Source organism: Rattus rattus, chromosome 18 (genome assembly GCF_011064425.1).
Source record: "Rattus rattus isolate New Zealand chromosome 18, Rrattus_CSIRO_v1, whole genome shotgun sequence".
NCBI lineage: Eukaryota > Metazoa > Chordata > Mammalia > Rodentia > Muridae > Rattus > Rattus rattus.
In genome coordinates, this window is record NC_046171.1 from 23,053,999 (window position 1) to 23,071,192 (window position 17,194).

The following is a 17,194-nucleotide window of genomic DNA, read 5'->3' on the forward strand; positions in this document are numbered from 1 at the left end:
CTTAACTAAGACAGTGGATAAATGTGTTTGCCGTGCAATTGTGAGGACCTGAGTTTGAATTCCTCTGACCTCCTCACATACATAGAGAATGCATGTGCCACACTCACACAAGAATATGCACATACACAGAGGGAAATAAAGAGAAAGACAGAGACAGAGACAGAGAGATGAAAAAAAACTAATAAATAAGCTAGTTCTTTACTCTTACACAAATAGTTCTATAATACCTCCTTTATCAGTACCTTAAACATAACTGAAGGACTCTGATTCTAGAGGACTTGCTAAGATTCTAAGGGACCATATGAGAACTCATTAATACTTTTCTTCAGACTTTGAAATAACCAATCTCTAAATATCATTTCTAAGACAGAAAAAGATAATCATTTTATGCTTTATACTTTATACACCTCTAGAAACAAATATTTCTATAATTACTCTCCTTCTACTAAATTTAAGTTCCACAGAAGTAATTGTGTTCGATTGTATTGCTAATTTTTGTTAACCATACAGGCCTGCTCCAAAGTCTTGCTAGATAAATGTCAAATGAATAAATTAAGTCTTAACAGCGTGCTCCGTTCTTTTTTAAATAATCAAGACTAATTTTATTGAGTCTTAATTTATTTCGTCCCAACTACTTCTTACATTGAACCTTAAGACACCAAAAAACATGATTAAAAATACTAATGTAAAATCCTTCCATGGCCCTGAATCAGTCAGATTAACATTGCAAAAATGGCCATCCTACCAAAATCTACTTACAGATTCAATGCTATACCAGTCAAAATTCCAGTGCCATCCTTCGCAGAAATAGAAATGTAGGAAACCAGTCTCAAAATTCATATGAAACCACAAATGACCATGAGCATCCAAAGCAATGCTGAAGGAAAAACTGGGAGTTATCACAGCCCCTTAGTGCACGTCATCCTACAGAGCCAGAGTAACCAAAGCAGCATGGTGCTCGCTGGCAGGAAGACAGACACGGAGGTCAGTGGGACAGAACAGTCGACCTGGATATAAGTCCATGCAACTGTGACCACCAACTGTACAAAGACACCAAGGATGCTCATTAGGAAGAAAGGCAGAATCTTCAACAAATGGGTTTTAAAAACCAAGTATCTACATTGTAGCAGATGAAAGTTATCTTTCTCTCCCTGCTACATAAAAAGTCAGCTCTGGGTGGATCCAGTACCTCTGTGTAAGACATGTTTCAGCCTCCTGAGATCTGTGATTATGGGCATGAGCCATCACACCCAGTTCCTGTGCTTCTTCTGAATGAGAGAAAGTACAGCTGAAGGAAGATGTGGCTGCTAATAAGTTATGTAGCAGCCTCTCCTAGTTCTGGGGTGTGGCAGTAAGAACAGCTGCGTCTGCAGCTTCTCTGCTTTGGTGTAAGAATCCCCAGGGTGCCCCACTCGCTCTATCATGAGCGAGTGACAAAGGCCCTCGAGCTACTCACAGCTGAGCCTCTGTGGCCAGGGATCACTCTTCTGATGGAGAAGGGAGAGAGGGAGGAAGGAAGGCTGTTTTTCTTGCCCTAAGTTAAGTGTAAATGACCGTTCTTGGTCCTTCCTAGTCACCACTTACCTTTCCTCATGCGTTATGTGCTAACAGGGCAAGTTTTCACCTCTTCTTTGAAGAAAGTGTAGTTTGAAGGACTCATAATTAAAGGGCTCTAGGCAGGAAATTTGTGGGCCGTCCTGTGTCACAGAGAACCACTGTTTCTGAAAAGGGCTGTCAGGCCAGAGATGTTAATTTGTTAAGAACTACTCAACGACGGAGGGGCTTCATTCAAAACCTAAGAAAGGAAAGCACGAGTGCGATCACGCATGGGACATCGTTCTAAGACCGGCAAGAAGTCCCATGGGGATAGAGCACAGGAGAAATTGGGATCAAGAAGCAAAACATTTAGAGATAGTCATCTCCAACAGTAAGAGACCGCTAATGACTTTGTCTTGTTAGGAATGCGGATCTCGTACTTCTCAAAGCAAAGCAGGAAGAGGGCAAATGTTTGATGATGATGATGATGATGATGATGATGATGATGATAATGATGATGATGATGATGATAACGACAATGATGACGATGATGGCAAGATACAAGATGAATACAAAGGGAAAATGAGATGATTTACCTGCAGAAGGTAAAAACAAAAGTCACTTTTCCTTACTTAGGAAATCCAGAGAGATCTACAAGTGATATACTGAGCATGTAAGGAAATTAAAAAAGAAAAGAAAAGAAAAAAAGAAACAAAGGCACACTGCTGTTAAGTCTGGTTATAAAAATAGTAGGAAGAGGAAAATGAATGTTGGTCTGGAAAGCAGAGATATCAGATATTGTTTTTTTAAAAATGCCCAGGGAGTCTTAACTGACAGATGAACAGTCACCAAAGATAACACAATGGGAATTTAATGTAATGTTTTCATCTGTGGGATATATTGGTTTTATTGTTTTCCAATATCAGTGTAGTCTGCCGAGCCTCTGTAATTTCATTGAGCTGTCAAGGCCAGAGAAAAGACCACTCTGAAACTCCCACTATGGCAAAGACAATCGCAGCCGCTCCAAGTTATCTGAAGCACTTGAAGCATCTTCCCTTATCTTACGGAGACTGTGTTGGGATCGTGATAACCAGGAAGAACAACGGTCGAACCCATTTGGAAATCTGTTTGAGCACTTGTTTGTTCTCTTAAGTTATCAGCATTGTCTAAAACTTGTTTTTCAAGACAGCTTGAGCATGAAAAGAGGAAAACTCAGAAATGCAGATTTAGCCTAAGTGAGTCTTGATTTTTAAACTGTTTGAAATAAAAACAATAGTAGCTGATATTTCCAAATTAACTTGTAAGAAAGCTATAAGCACAACAATAATAATAATAATAATAATAATAATAATAATAATAATAATAATGTTGAGTGGTGAGCAGGGCTAAAAGGAAAGACAATCTTTCAGCAGTTTATATGCCTTCGTGTCTGAAACTTAAGGAAGTGAAAAGTCTTTTTCAAAGGAAGAAACTTCTTTGACAAAATGAAAGACTTCAGAAGCTGAAGATTATGTGGCTTTTGTTTTTAAACCGATAATAAATTCTTTTGTAATTTAACCAACACATGCGGAAACTGCCACTGTGAGGGTAATGAGTAAGCGAGAATAAACAAGTTGCCTAACTGGGTTTCCTTTGGATATTTGAGTCTTAAAAAGAAGTCCAAGAGACAACAAAAGGCAAGCAAAGGAATTCTGGGATGGATGGTGGGTTAGAAGCATCTTCCTCGTGACTAAGCATCAGGTAACAAAGAAGAATGGGAGAGCATTGGCAATCAAAAAGAAGTAACGCATTAAGCATCATGAGAAAACAGAAAGCAGCAGAAAACAGTCCACACAGCTCCAAAGAAGTGGGATGGAGAGGACCAGAGCCTCAACCCAGGGAGCCCGTCAGCCCTAGAGACAACGGACCGACTCAGGAGAAAGCCACACTTCCTACAGCCTTAAATGCAGGGTAGAGATTTGGTATGAAATGACTTCTGCTGGCAAGCCAGCACTGGAGGACAAGTCTATTACCTCTGCCCAGACCTTAGAGGCCTACCACCGCAGTTCGTGTTGAAAGTGGGCGTGTTCTTTGCGGCTAAGCAAACCTGAAAACAATAACAATGGCGGTCAAGGAGCCTGAGGAAGCCCTGCCACAGTGCCTGATGGGTGGCCGTCATGGACAAAGGACTAGTGTGGCGCAGACTAGCGGAGAGGTTTACGCTGGGAGCTCAAGCTGGTATCACTCTGCCTGGAACAAGCCCACTCCATTGCCTATGGATTAGGTAGACCACATTCAGCCTATGGCTGCTCAGAGAGCTTCCAGCACCATCTCATGGTTACATGTGGCTTGCTGCTCTTGAGGGCTCAGAAGTCAGCATGTATCTCAATTTCCAGACCCTCTTAGCTCATCTATGGTGCTTTACTACCCGGGAGTAACCCCAACATGTCCGGACCATCACGCAGAGAACCTGAGTTTCTCAGTTCTACCCATCCAGCACAGGAAACCTTCCTACACATTGAAGACGAAAGACACACAAAGAGAGACAATACTCCAGAGAGACAAAGCTATCAGTGACTCAATAAACCAGCAACCAGTAGAATGAAGGAGTAATTAGTGTATACCTTTCCGTAATCACCCTAAACGTAAATGGCCTTAACTTTTCAATTAAAACATGCAGACTAGCTGAGTGGAGCAGAAAAACAATAGGATCCAACTGCTTCTTGGTCTGCAAAAGAAAGTTTGCCCTCCATCTGGGGCTGTAGCCTGGGCCCCTTGAATCACATCTGAGCTTCTGTTTCTTGCTTCTTTCTAGAAACAGAAAATTACTCAGGTCCTTTGTGGGGTGTTAGTCGATCTTTTTGGTCGTTATGATCTTCTCTTGATGAGAGTTAAGGATTGAAGTGACCCACTGTTATTCTATCCTGGATCTATGGGCCCTTTTATGACCAGTGCTTTTATAAAATTTATATAAAATTTAATATATACTTAATTTATTTATGTAAATATGTTTAATTTATATATTTATTTATATACTTAATTTATATTTCTATAAAATTTAATATATATGTGAATATATATCCATTGCATTTCTTTAGACCAGGTATCATTTAGCCCAGGCTGTTCTTGAACTTGAAAAATGTAGCTGAGGATAACCTTGAACTTCTGATACTCCTGCTTCTACTCCCCAAGTTCTGGGGTTCAGGCCTGAAGCCTCATGTCCATTTTATATGCTAATAGAGATGAAGCCTGAGGCTTTGCGGGCGCTAGCCAGTCACTCTTCCAGCTAAGCCCCTTCCCTAGCCTATTATAGCTTTTGATGCTCTGTCTCCTTTATTAGCATGTAGTGACTGTCTACAAAAGGTTACAACAAACAAGTTGCCGTGAGTCTCAGAACAGACTTTGGACTTCAGATTTTTAAAGTCTAGAGACAGAGGGACTCTGAAGACAAAATTGATATGTGTGGTAGTATGATGTAGCCACAAGACTAGGAGAACCGGGGAGAAGTAGGTGGTGGTTTGAATCGGATGTCCCCAAATCCTCATACATTTGAATACTTCGTCCCTAGTTGGTGCTGTTAAGAGAGGCCAGGAGATGTGGCCTTGCTAGAGGACAGCTCTGAGGTTTCAAAAGCCACATACCATTCCCTGTGTGCACTCAGCTTTCTGTTCGTGGTTTGAAAGGTGAGCGCTCAGTCTCCGATTCCTGTTTCAACTACCACATTGCCTGTGTTCTGTTACTATGGACCCTAAGTGAAATCTTCCTTCTATTAATAGAGAAAGAATCAACAAATTTCAGAGTCAAGGCGGTCCATGGGATCAAAGGAATTCAACAAACACTACAGAATATTCCATGAATTTGTTGTGTATATGTGTTCTTTTTGGCAGCTTCTGGAACTTTCTCTACAATAAATCAAACTTTTGTCCATGAATCAAGTTTTAGCAACCACAAAAAAATTAAATATTTTATAAGTCTTAATACATCATAGGGACTTAAAAGTATAAAGAAACAGAAACTACACAAACACTAGCTTACAACAATATATGTTTGAGGCCATAGAAACAGAAACTGTACAAGTACCAAGTTGAAACAATATATGATTGAATGAAACCCAGAGGGTCTTTTTAAATTTTAAATTTCTACAATCAAGTGGAGACCTAATGTTTTAGTCTTTGCAATGTAGCAAAGGCAAGGAAGTTACAGCTATAAAGGCATTCATTACAAACATAAGCAATGTCACAGGTAACTAATAGAGGGATTTGCTTCAAGGTCTCAGTAAAATAAGAAAAAGCCAAATTCAAAACTAGCAGATGGAAAGAAGCAACTCCCAGGATGGGAATTAATCATATGAAACAAAAAGAAAACCATGAAATAGAGTGGGTTTTTAAAAAGACAGAGAAGATTAACAATTAGCTAGATTACGTGAGCAGGCAAGAGAGAAAGAGGGAGAAACGCACGTGAATAACATTAGAGGTGGAAGCCAGAGAATCAGGAGCAAATATGTTTAAACTTATAGTCAAAAAAACAAAACAAAACAAAAAAAAAACAAAAAAAGACCCTGATTGAACCAAGAGAATATAAAGAACCTAAACTCAAAATTCAGTAACCCAAACTGAAACATTGTCAGTAGGTAAAAATTCTCTCTACCAATGGCACCAGATGCCAGTGTCCCTAAGACTGTGCCTGAAGCTACAAGTGCAGGGGATGATTCCAAACTCATTCTTTAAAGTCACCATTCCCCTTATACCCAAACCAGATAGAGACATTATTAAAAGAGGAAATACAGCCCTGTTGCTTTGGTGAACACGCATATAAAAATCCCCAGAGAACCGTTTGCAAGCTGAATTAAAGAATACTTTATAAAGATCATATACCATAATTAAATTGGTTTCATTCTAGGGATACAAGAGTGACTCGAACACACAAACCAATAAATATACCACATCAGTAGAAGGCCAAATAAATCAAATGATCATCTAAACAGATGCAGAAAAGAGACTTTGACATAAACTTAATATCCCTTCTTGACAAAATCCCTGAGAAAAACCTAATTGATTAATGATGATAGCTCAACAAACTAAAAGCTATCTGCAGCAGGCCTGAGTGCCGTCAGCATTGTACTGAGTAGGAAAGGAAGAGAAAACATTTCCTCTAAAATCAATAATGAGGATAAGGGTATTGATCTTTCCAATCTGATTCAATACAGTAGCCAAATAAGAAATAAGTCAGAGGCATAAATGAGTAGGATACAAACATAAATTTTCCCTATCTGCAGATTATATGACAATACACTTACAAGACCCTGAAGACACAACCAGAAAACTCTTGTATCTGATAAGCCATCTCAGAAAATTAGCAGTTCATACAGCCAACATTGAAATATCTCTTCCACGTATAAACAAATCAACTGAGAAAGAAAGCCATAAGCAATTCCATTCACAATGGCCCAAAGCATACCTGGAAATACACTCACAGAAAGTGGAATTCCTCTGCAATAAAAACTATAAAACTCCAGAGAGGGTCAAGGCTGTATCTCAAAGGCAAACAGCTTACTCAGTATGCGTAAGACCCTGGCTTCCATTGTGAGGGCTGGAGAGATGGCCCAGTGGTTAAAAGCACTGGCTACTGTTCCAGAGGACCTGAGTTCAGTTCCCAGAACCCACATGGCAGCTCACGACTGTCTGTAGCCCCAGTTCCAAGGGACCCGACACCTTCACACAAAGATACATTAAGCAAAATGCCAATGCACTTAAAATAAAAATGGATTTTTAAAAAGGAGTAAATAAAAGACCCTGCCTTCGATACCTAGTATCCTCCTCCACTGAGAAGCCCTAAGATGCCAAAGAAGTGAAAGAAAACACTGAAAATAGAATGACTTCCCGTGTGTGTGGCCATGAAAGATAGAATGACTTCCCGTGTGTGTGGCCATGAAAGATAGAATGACTTCCTGTGTGTGTGGCCATGAAAGATAGAATGGCTTCCTGTGTGTGTGGCCATGAAATACAGTGTAAGTCGCTGGATTATCAAAAGTCATCCACAGATTCAATACGATCACCACTGAAAATTCTAACCACATCGTCACAGACACATAAAAAGCAACTCTGAACCTCATGTGGATGTACAAATGATCCCCGAATAACCAGAACAATTCTGAGCGGAGTGAACAGAGCTGGAGGCCTCACAGCCTGGCTTCCCATTTTATTACAAAGCAATAGTAAGAAAAGAAATTCATGGAGCTGGTACAGAAATAGGCACGTAGAGCAATGGAGTGGAGGCCAGGAGATTCATATTTTTAGCCATCTGATTCTTCATTCCTGTTTTGCATGTGTGTATGGTATTGGTTCATGTGTATGCATGTTGACGTGTGTGGGTACACATATGTGCAGGTGCCTATGTTCCTGTGTGCTTGTGCTTAAAGGTCAAAGTGTACCTTCTTTAGTCACTCTCTATCATACATATTGAGGAAGAGTCTCTTGACTGAGCCCAGGGCTCGGTGATACCGTTAGGCTAGCTAGCTAGCTTGCTCTGTGGATCCTGTGCCCACCTCCAGAGCACTTGGATTACTGGCAAACCACTGTACCCGCCCAGCTCTTCACCCCTTAGTCATTTCTCTGATCCCAAGATTAGCACTCTGTCTCTGGATTCTCTGTCACTACCAACCAATGAGTAATCATCTCTCATTTGGCTTGGTTACAGACAAATTTTCATTTAGCTCAGATAGGTAGACAGAAATCAGGTGGTTGCACCTCATAGGGTGTAAGAAAACCGCCGTGTTCCACTAACAGTCAGAGCAGGGTTCTGATCTCCACAACTCTTACTGGCACTCTCAGCATCTCTGGGAACACAGCTTAAGTGTTCCACTAGTTTCGCTTCCATAAAAACAAAACTAAATACGGGCTGGGGATATCTTTCTGTAGTAGAGCTCTTACCCAGCATATGAGGATCTATGCTCAGCTCTTATCAAAAAGAATCTGAATAAAACAGTGGGTCTCAATAAGATAGGTGTCCACATTTTACACACTTGCTCAGGGCTTCCTCTGCTCCCCACAGCAGTAAATCTGGGGAAATAAATTCCTACTACAGCTTCAGTCGAATGAGGAATAAGGCTGTCATTTGATCACCACTGTACTTATTTTCATTCCTAAGGTGGTCATACATCGACCCCGTAAATTGGTTTTTTATTTTTTTCCTCAAATATTTAAATTATAATTGAAACATATCAATAAAACTGCTGAAATTATGTAAGCTAACCTTTCCCCTTCTCCTTTACTTTAAATAAAACAGATTAAAAAATTTTTAATCTATTTAATCTATTTGTGTCCCTAGTCTGATGTTTTTTCTTAAGTCTGTCATAAAACAGCAAGCAGCCTGGATAGGAATGATTGAAATTACAATTTGATGACCAGTGTCCCAGCATCTGGAGATGTCCACACACTGGGGACATCTATCAAACAGCCACACCTTCACCTCACCTCACTTCCCTTCTTAAGTATTGCTGATATGTTTGGGTTACAGGACAGGTCTGTAGCTCCGATTCTTTCTATTCACCTTCATGGTGTTTCCGGGGGTGGAACTCAGGTCTCCAGGCTCATCCATGAAACACCTTTATCCACTGTGGCATCTCATCAACTCTGTCTCCTTTTCAAGGTACCCACCCCTCACCCCACTGTGATCAGTAGGGCTGACAATATTGTTGGAGCGAGAGACGGATTCGTGGTTAAGGGTAACTGTTGCTTTTGCAGGGGACCCAGATTCTGTTCCCACACCCACGTGGCAGCTCACAACCATCTGTAACTCCAAGTTCCGGGGGCTCTGACATCCTCATCTGCCCTCTAGGGTGCTGCATATATGTATTGTGCACACCTAGATGAAGAAAAACGTACACATAACATAAAAAGAATTTTTCCACAATGCTAGGATTTCTACGTCTGCTAGAAGCCAGGCAGTGAGAATAGCTGAGACTCTTTGTGAGTCCCTCATCAACACACACACTTTTTTTTTCTTTTTGCCTCTCCGCTTCGCCCAGGCTGAGATGCTCTGCAACAGGCTTTTATAATTTTGACATTTCAGTGGCATTTTCCTATTGAACCACAGATTAGTCTTTCTTGTCTCCTCTATTAATCTAAAACTCCTTCACGACAGGTATTTGATTGGTTTTAATATGTTCCTAGAGCCTGAAGAATAAAACGAGTCACAGCGTTAGAATGACTCAGACCCGCGTTCGAAACCTCAGGGCTGAGTGCTTTGAGCCCAGAAGTGTCACACGAGTGTCATATCTGCTCTCCATCTCAATTTAGTCACTTGAAAGTTGTTAATATTAGTATCTAGTCCTCACTAGAGAGCTGGTATTATTAACTAGTGTTATATAATACACTATATGTGATTACATATAAAATTATATACACCGATATGTGTATATGGTAATATAAGCTATAATATCATATTAACTAGGTCATATGATATTATATCATATCATATTAGATAATATTAGGTCCACAAACACCTAGCACCATTTCTAGTACACAGAGTACCATATAGAATTATTATTCCAAGGTTATTTAATAAATAATAGGGTTAATTTCCTTCAAGAGCACTGAAACTTTTATGGAATATATACATTTTTGCCTCCATCTAAGTTAAATCTGCTTGAAACATAGAAAGCACTGCCTATTGATTACTGAATGGAGTTTATTCACTATAAGGCCTTAGAGAGTGCCATATGTTTGTGTGTGTGTGTGTAAGTCCATCTGAATAAAAAAAAATTGCTCAGCAAGGCTCAAGGAATTAGTCCAAATGCACGTAGCCAAATGAAGTCCTGCAAGTATGGTGGAAAGCATGCTGGGTATCAAACCCAGGTATGGACTCAAGCACTCTGCTACTGCTCCATACTCCCAGCTCTAGTCATGGGATTTTAAATCTGACTTCCTCATAAGCAGGAAATTCCCACTTTTCTTTAAGGAATCCAAGGTTTTAAAAAACAAGCTGTGCTTTTCTAAGTCCATACAGTCATTTCAAAGCCAAACCTTGTAGCTGCCTCCTGGATTTAAAAGTATACACCTAAATATATAGTCCCTGTATTTCTAATCACCTGAATACCTGAACAGTCAGAGTGCAAGCCTAACAACAATGAAGTAGCTGAAGTAGCGTGGTAGACAGATTGTTTCTGCAGCAAAATGACACTGTGCTCAACCCTTCCTATACATACTGCGACAGGAATCGGTATTGTTTACAAATGCAGCCTTTCTCCTCTTGTTACGTATTCAAATGTCTTCGCTTTTGGAAGGCTCCTCTCCCTCTGTCCTTATTTGACAATTTTTCCTTTGTCATTAGCACTCTAGTAAGAGGGCTTCTTTTCTATTAAGTTTTACACCCAATTCCTGTGGTAATTTCAGAGGTAATTACTGCTCCTTCCTGGCCGAAGCTCTGAGGTAAAGCACACGTTCACACGGCGCAGCACTCGTCCCCTTTATGTTTTATTCTTCGGGGTTGAATTTGAAAGGGTGGTAAGTAATAGCTCGTGACCCAGTAAATGAATTAAGAGAAAGAGGAGAGGAAAGCCCGACCAGCTCAGAGCAAAGGTGCAGCTCTTATGTGCCTTAATTGGTCATGATGGGAGACCTCCCCACCTCCCTTAAAGGAAAGAGACTTCCTCTGATGTCAACGCAGACAAGACTGGCAAAGCATCACCAAGACGCACATTTCATGAGGGGAAGATACCTCGAGTGTTTTCTTCGGTGCTAAAATGTCTCTGGATAGTATTGGCATTCAGCAGACTCTCCCGTCATGCCTTCCAAAGAAGGGCGTACACAGGCCTTACATACAATTCCTTTATTAAGTAATGTAATGTAAGCATTAAAGTCGAGCCAGCCAGGCTGGAGAGATGGCTCCATGGATAAGAGCACCTGATGTACAAGCATATGGACATGAGTGCCAGTTCTCAGCACCCATACAAATGCCATGCCAGTAAGTCCTGCCCTGGGGACTAGAGCCTGCTGACCAGCCAGCTTCACTGAAATGGTGAGCTTCCTGTTCAGTGGTAGACCTTTCCTCAGGCAGTAAGGTGGAGAGCAATTGAAGAAGACACCCAATGTCTAGCTCGGGTCTCCATAAAGATGAACAGGCACACACACACACACACACACACACACACACACACGAACATACTCCTAGGCATGCAACATATGCTCACACACACATGTGCATACAATATACATGCACAAATATGCAATAAACGGATTCACATGCAACACGTACATTCATATGCTACACATTCACATGCCTGAAACATGCACATTCACATGCATTGTACACACAGGCACTGCTCATATGCAAGCAACAGACACATGCACGTGAGACACACACACACACACACACACACACACACACACACACACACACATTTGAGTCAGGGAAATAGTTTCCCTTAGAGGTGGGAAAGAAAGGAAGAAAAAAAAGGAAGGGGGAAATTAGCTCTTAAAATAACATTTTAACTGAAATTTGCTTGGCTATAAGCAGACACTATTGAATAGTAATGTTAAGGTACAATTATGGAGTCTTGAATAAGTGTTGTTTGAGCAAGTCAGCCATCATGGAATTTATCACCCTGCACTGAAATTGGCCAGACACCCGTATATCTCTCCCAAGTAGACAGAGAACTTCCTGAGGGCAGAAAAATCATGTCATCCAGTTTATCTCACAGTGTCGGGTACACCGCAGATGCCCAATAAATATCTGAAGGAGAGAAGGAAAGGGGCCCTTCAGGCTGACACACGGCTCCATTGCCTCAGATGTCATCAAGCACAGACTGTGGGCTCGCTCTTCACTCAGCACACACTAGACCGTCCCTACCCTCGAGAGGCTGGAGCTGTAGAGTGGGAGAGGCGAATGTGGAGAAGGAGACCTGCTCTTTAAACAGCGTCTTTACACTTGCGTTTCCTTAACTGAGGCTCCGGCCCTGACACGTCAGCCCGCCCACTATGCCGCTTAAAACCCAACTGGACCAGAATCCAAGTGCCATCCATGTCCCGCCCCCACTCACCAGCCAGTGGCTCTCAAGGACTGAGGCGCCCCTCAGCTCTTCAGGGTGGGCTCTGAAATCTCCAAGCAATACACAAGAATTCCAGATTCTTTTATAAGTGGGGCTAAGGATGCACTCAGTGGGCAGAGTGATTTCCTAACAGGAGTAAGGCCCTAAGTCCACCCCCAGTACTCCTGAAAATAAAGGTGATTTCCACATTACTTCCTAGGAACATTGACATTGCCAATGGCCTGGTTCTCCATCTGACTCATTATCTGTGGAAAGATCAATAAAAACTAAAATAAGAGGCTTCATTTTTTTTTCCTGCTGGAAAATAAGGCGTTACACACAGAGAGAGACACCACCTTTCCTGAGAGCATTAACTTTTTAAAACCCATCTAAGCACATGTCCGTAAAGTCTTAGAAATGAACACAAATTCTTCTGAAAACTAGGTAGGCTTCATGCCAGATTGATGAACGGTCCTTTCTCATGGAGGAGCCAGTCATGTCTCTGACTATAGATTTCAAGGGTGGTCGAACCTATGTCTCACAACTACTGAGGGAGAAAGGACCCCAACCTAGGTGGATAGCTTCATAAACTGCGTCCTGTCATAGAGACGGGTTTGCCTTTCTTCTCAATAAAGCCAGTTAACTAACACTGAAGACCAACCAAATTACCAGGTGACTCTAGGATTAATGAAAAAGTTCTATGGGTTCTCCTTAAGGCCTATTCTTGGGAATATGTATGTATTCTCTTTCATAAAGCTGTGTGTGTGTGTGTGTGTGTGTGTGTGTGTGTGTGTGTGTGTATACATGCTGTATCTGCTTAACTATAAAATGGATGAGTTGAGTTTTTCTTTGCCGTCTCCCAGCACATTTCCATGATGCACACTGCATATTGATTCAAGACTTCTTCACTGATCTTTTTTTTTTTGCCAATTTAAATAGTTTTATTATTCCATGTTACTTGTTTTGGGTCCCTGTGGAACAATGCTACACCCTCTACTTTGACTTACTCCACCTCTTCAATGGTGGGACCTGGAGGAGCTCCTCCACCAGGGAAGCCACCAGGCATTCCTCCAGGCATGCCACCAGCACCCTGGTATACCTTGGTCATGAAAGGATTGCAGACCTTCTCCAGTTCTTCTGCTGATGCTCAAATTCTTCCTTCTCTGCAGTCTGGTTCTTATCCAGCCAGCTGATGACTTCATTGCACTTGTCAAGAATCTTCTGTTTGTCCTCATCATTGATCTTGCCTTGAAGCTTCTCATCCTCAACAGTTGCTTTCATGTTGAAGGCATAAGACTCCAGCGAGTTCTTGGAGGAAACCTTATCTCTCTCTTCTCATCCTCAGCTTTGTACTTCTCAGCTTCTTGGACCATTCGCTCAATATCCTCCTTACTCAAGCCGCCCTTGTCATTGGTGATGGTGATCCTGTTCTCCTTTCCTGTGCTCTTATCTACAGCAGAAACATTGAGGATGCCATTGGCATCAATGTCAAAAGTAACCTCAATCTGAGGAACCCCACGGAGTGCTGGAGGTGCCTGTGAGATCAAGCTTCCCAAGCGGGTTGTTGTCCTTGGTCATGGCCCTTTCACCTTCATACACCTGGATGAGTACACCTGGCTGGTTGTCAGAGTAGGTAGTGTGAAAGTCTGGGTCTGCTTGGTGGGAATGGTGGTATTGCGCTTGATGAGGACAGTCATGACTCCACCAGCAGTTTCAATCCCAAGGGAAAGAGGAGTGCCATCCAAGAGCAGCAAATCCTGAACATTCTCAGACTTGACTCCAGATAGAATGGCTGCCTGGACAGCTGCACCATAGGCAACAGCTTCATCGGGGTTAATGCTCTTATTCAGCTCTTTTCCATTGAAGAAGTCTTGCAGAAGTTTCTGGATCTTAGGGATTCTGGTAGAACCACCCACCAGGACAATACCATGGATCTGTGACTTGTCTAGTTTGGCATCTTGAAGGGCCTTCTCTACAGGGTCTAGTGTGCCACGGAACAGGTCAGCATTCAACTCCTCAAATCGAGCATGAGTAATGGAGGTGTAGAAGTCAATTGCCTCATGGAGAGAATCAACCTCAATACTGGCCTGGGTGCTGGAGAACAGGGTATATTTGGCCTGCTCACAGGCAGTGCGGAGACGCCTGATAGCTCTCTTGTTCTCACTGATGTCCCTCTTGTGCTTTCGCTTAAACTCAGCAATGAAATGGTTGACCATTCAGTTGTCAAACTCTTCTTCACCCAAGTGGGTGTCTCCAGCTGATGATATGACTTCAAAAATTCCATCCTCGATAGTGAGGACTGACACATCAAAAGTGCCACCTCCCAAGTCAAAGACCAGCACAGTCCTTTCAGCTTTGACCTTCTTATCTAAGCCATAGGCAACAGCAGCAGCAGTTGGCTCATTGATAATTCGAAGTACGTTGAGGCCAGCAATAGTTCCAGCATCTTTTGTTGCCTGTCGCTGAGAGTCACTGAAGTAACCTGGCACCATGACCACAGCATTGGTAACAGTCTTTCCAAGGTAAGCTTCTGCAATTTCCTTCATTTTTGTCAGAACCATTGAAGACACTTTCTCAGGATAGAAACTTTTTGTCTCCCCTTTGTATTTGACTTGGGCCTTGGGCCTGCCTGCATCATTCACCACCATGAAGGGCCAGTGCTTCATGTCAGACTGAACAACAGCATCATCGAACCTATGTCCGATCAGACGTTTGGCATCAAAAACTGTATTGGTGGGGTTCATTGCAACCTGATTCTTGGCCGCATCCCCAATTAATCGTTCTGTGTCGGTGAAAGCAACATAGCTCGGCATGGTGTGGTTACCCTGGTCATTGGCAATTATTTCCACCTTTCCATGCTGGAAGACACCCACACAGGAGTAGGTGGTGCCAAGATCAGTGCCAACTGCAGGTCCCTTAGACATGGTTGCTTGCGTGTAGGCCTGGCTGTGCTGATGACGAGACCACACAGAGACCCCCGAGAGCTGGCTCTGCGTTCAATGAGCCACTGATCTTTTTTTTAAGGTTTTATTTTTCTTATACTTTAGTGAAACCGATTTCTGGGATGGGAGAAGACTGTAATAATTATGTTTCCCCCTTGTCCACTACTCTTCCCCTTGGTCCTGCCCCTTTAATGAATAGCCTCCTCAATTTCTTCCTCATCCCCTCTTCCTAGAATATTTCTCAACCCTCCTGAGTGCACAGCACATTCTATCTCTTCAGGTCTCGACTTGATGTCAACTTAGAGAAAAGTCTTTCCCGATAGGGTGCATGGATCAATGCCCCCACTCCCCAGCCATCACCTTTCTCTGGCCTGTCTCTAGCCATTTATTGTAGTGAGCCATATTGGATTTGGGCCTGGCTGCTTTGTGACTGCATAGCTCAAGGTGGCTACGTGACTCTGGGCTGTATGGCCACAGAAGCTCACCCCTAAGGTGGCTGCTGTAAGATTGTGAGATTGTTGGACAAAAGCCTCTCCCAGGAAGACCCTGGGAGCAATCACAGGATGTTTCAGCCTGAGCAAAACACCGGATGTCCCTGAGCAGATTCCTGAGAAGGGTTCGACCTTTTCAAAGAACATGTCCCCGGAAGACTGTTGCCTCTTTGTTTAAGGAGGATATCTTGCAGTTTAGTGAATCACCTTATATCCTTGGGCACTTCCCAATACTCCCCCACCCTAAGCTTCAGTTCCCGCTTCTATTCCTGCCTCAGAGCTTTAAATGCTGTACATTTCCTCAATAAACGAGACCTCGACAACAGAACTTTTGCTTGATCTCCTTCTTCTCTTCACCCCCATTGGCCCACAGGTAGAAAGCCTCTTCGGGACCCTGAATAACTGGACCCGCTGGACGGGTCAATTTATACCATCTGCTATGTTCGGGTCCATTTGTAGGTTCATAGTTCTATCTTCCCCAGCCAGAATAAATCCTCTCCAAAAGCAGGACCTTCTCTCCTTTCATTCCCATCCCCAGTGCTACTGTGGACCACGACACCAACTGTTCATCTGTGTTAGCCCAGTGAGAAGATCACCATTAATTATAGGAAGCAAAGGAAGTTCAAGTAAAGTGCCATCAGAATAAGCCATTTAATATCGAGTGGAGGACAACCCTGGGCATGTACAGCCGTAAAACACTAAGCTTTTGGGTGCAGAAATGGGTGGATGAGAGTTCATGATAACTCAGTGACTTTTGCTACTTTCCCTTTCAAAACAACTGCAAGTTTGTAGCTGGGAGCAAAGACTTGCTGTGCCTGAATACCAACATCAGTGTGTGGGGTTTGACGTCACTAAAAGAAATTCAAAATTCTAATGGTTCAAAATAACAAAATAGTTCTAAATTTATCTGAAAAAATAAGCAAATAAGATCATTTTTAAATAGTAAGTATTCTTGGTATTGAAAATATGATTCAGTGGTTAAGACCACTGGATGCTCTTCCAAAGGACCCAGGTTCGGTTCCCTACACCCACATGAAGTTCACAATGGAATGAAAGCCCAGCTCCAAGAGATCTGACATCATCTCCTGCCCTCTGTGGGCACTGCATACAGATATGCAGGAAGGTAAAACACCCATACACATAAAACAAAATAAACAAATCTATTTTAAAAATCACCATGCTAAATCTATAATAATAATAATATATAATGATATCTTTGT

At 42.2% G+C, this 17,194-nt stretch overlaps 1 protein-coding gene and 1 pseudogene across 2 annotated transcripts in view; both read right to left on the reverse strand.

Annotated features, from left to right (window-relative positions):
• Ctnna3 (catenin alpha 3) overlaps positions 1-17,194 on the reverse strand; it is a 1,495,245-nt gene that overhangs the window by 1,328,351 nt on the left and 149,700 nt on the right. The gene's annotated exons all lie outside the window — the stretch shown is intronic.
• LOC116886934 lies at positions 13,545-15,539 on the reverse strand (annotated as a pseudogene). The gene has a single exon (XR_004386196.1). The product of XR_004386196.1 is annotated as a heat shock cognate 71 kDa protein-like (transcript).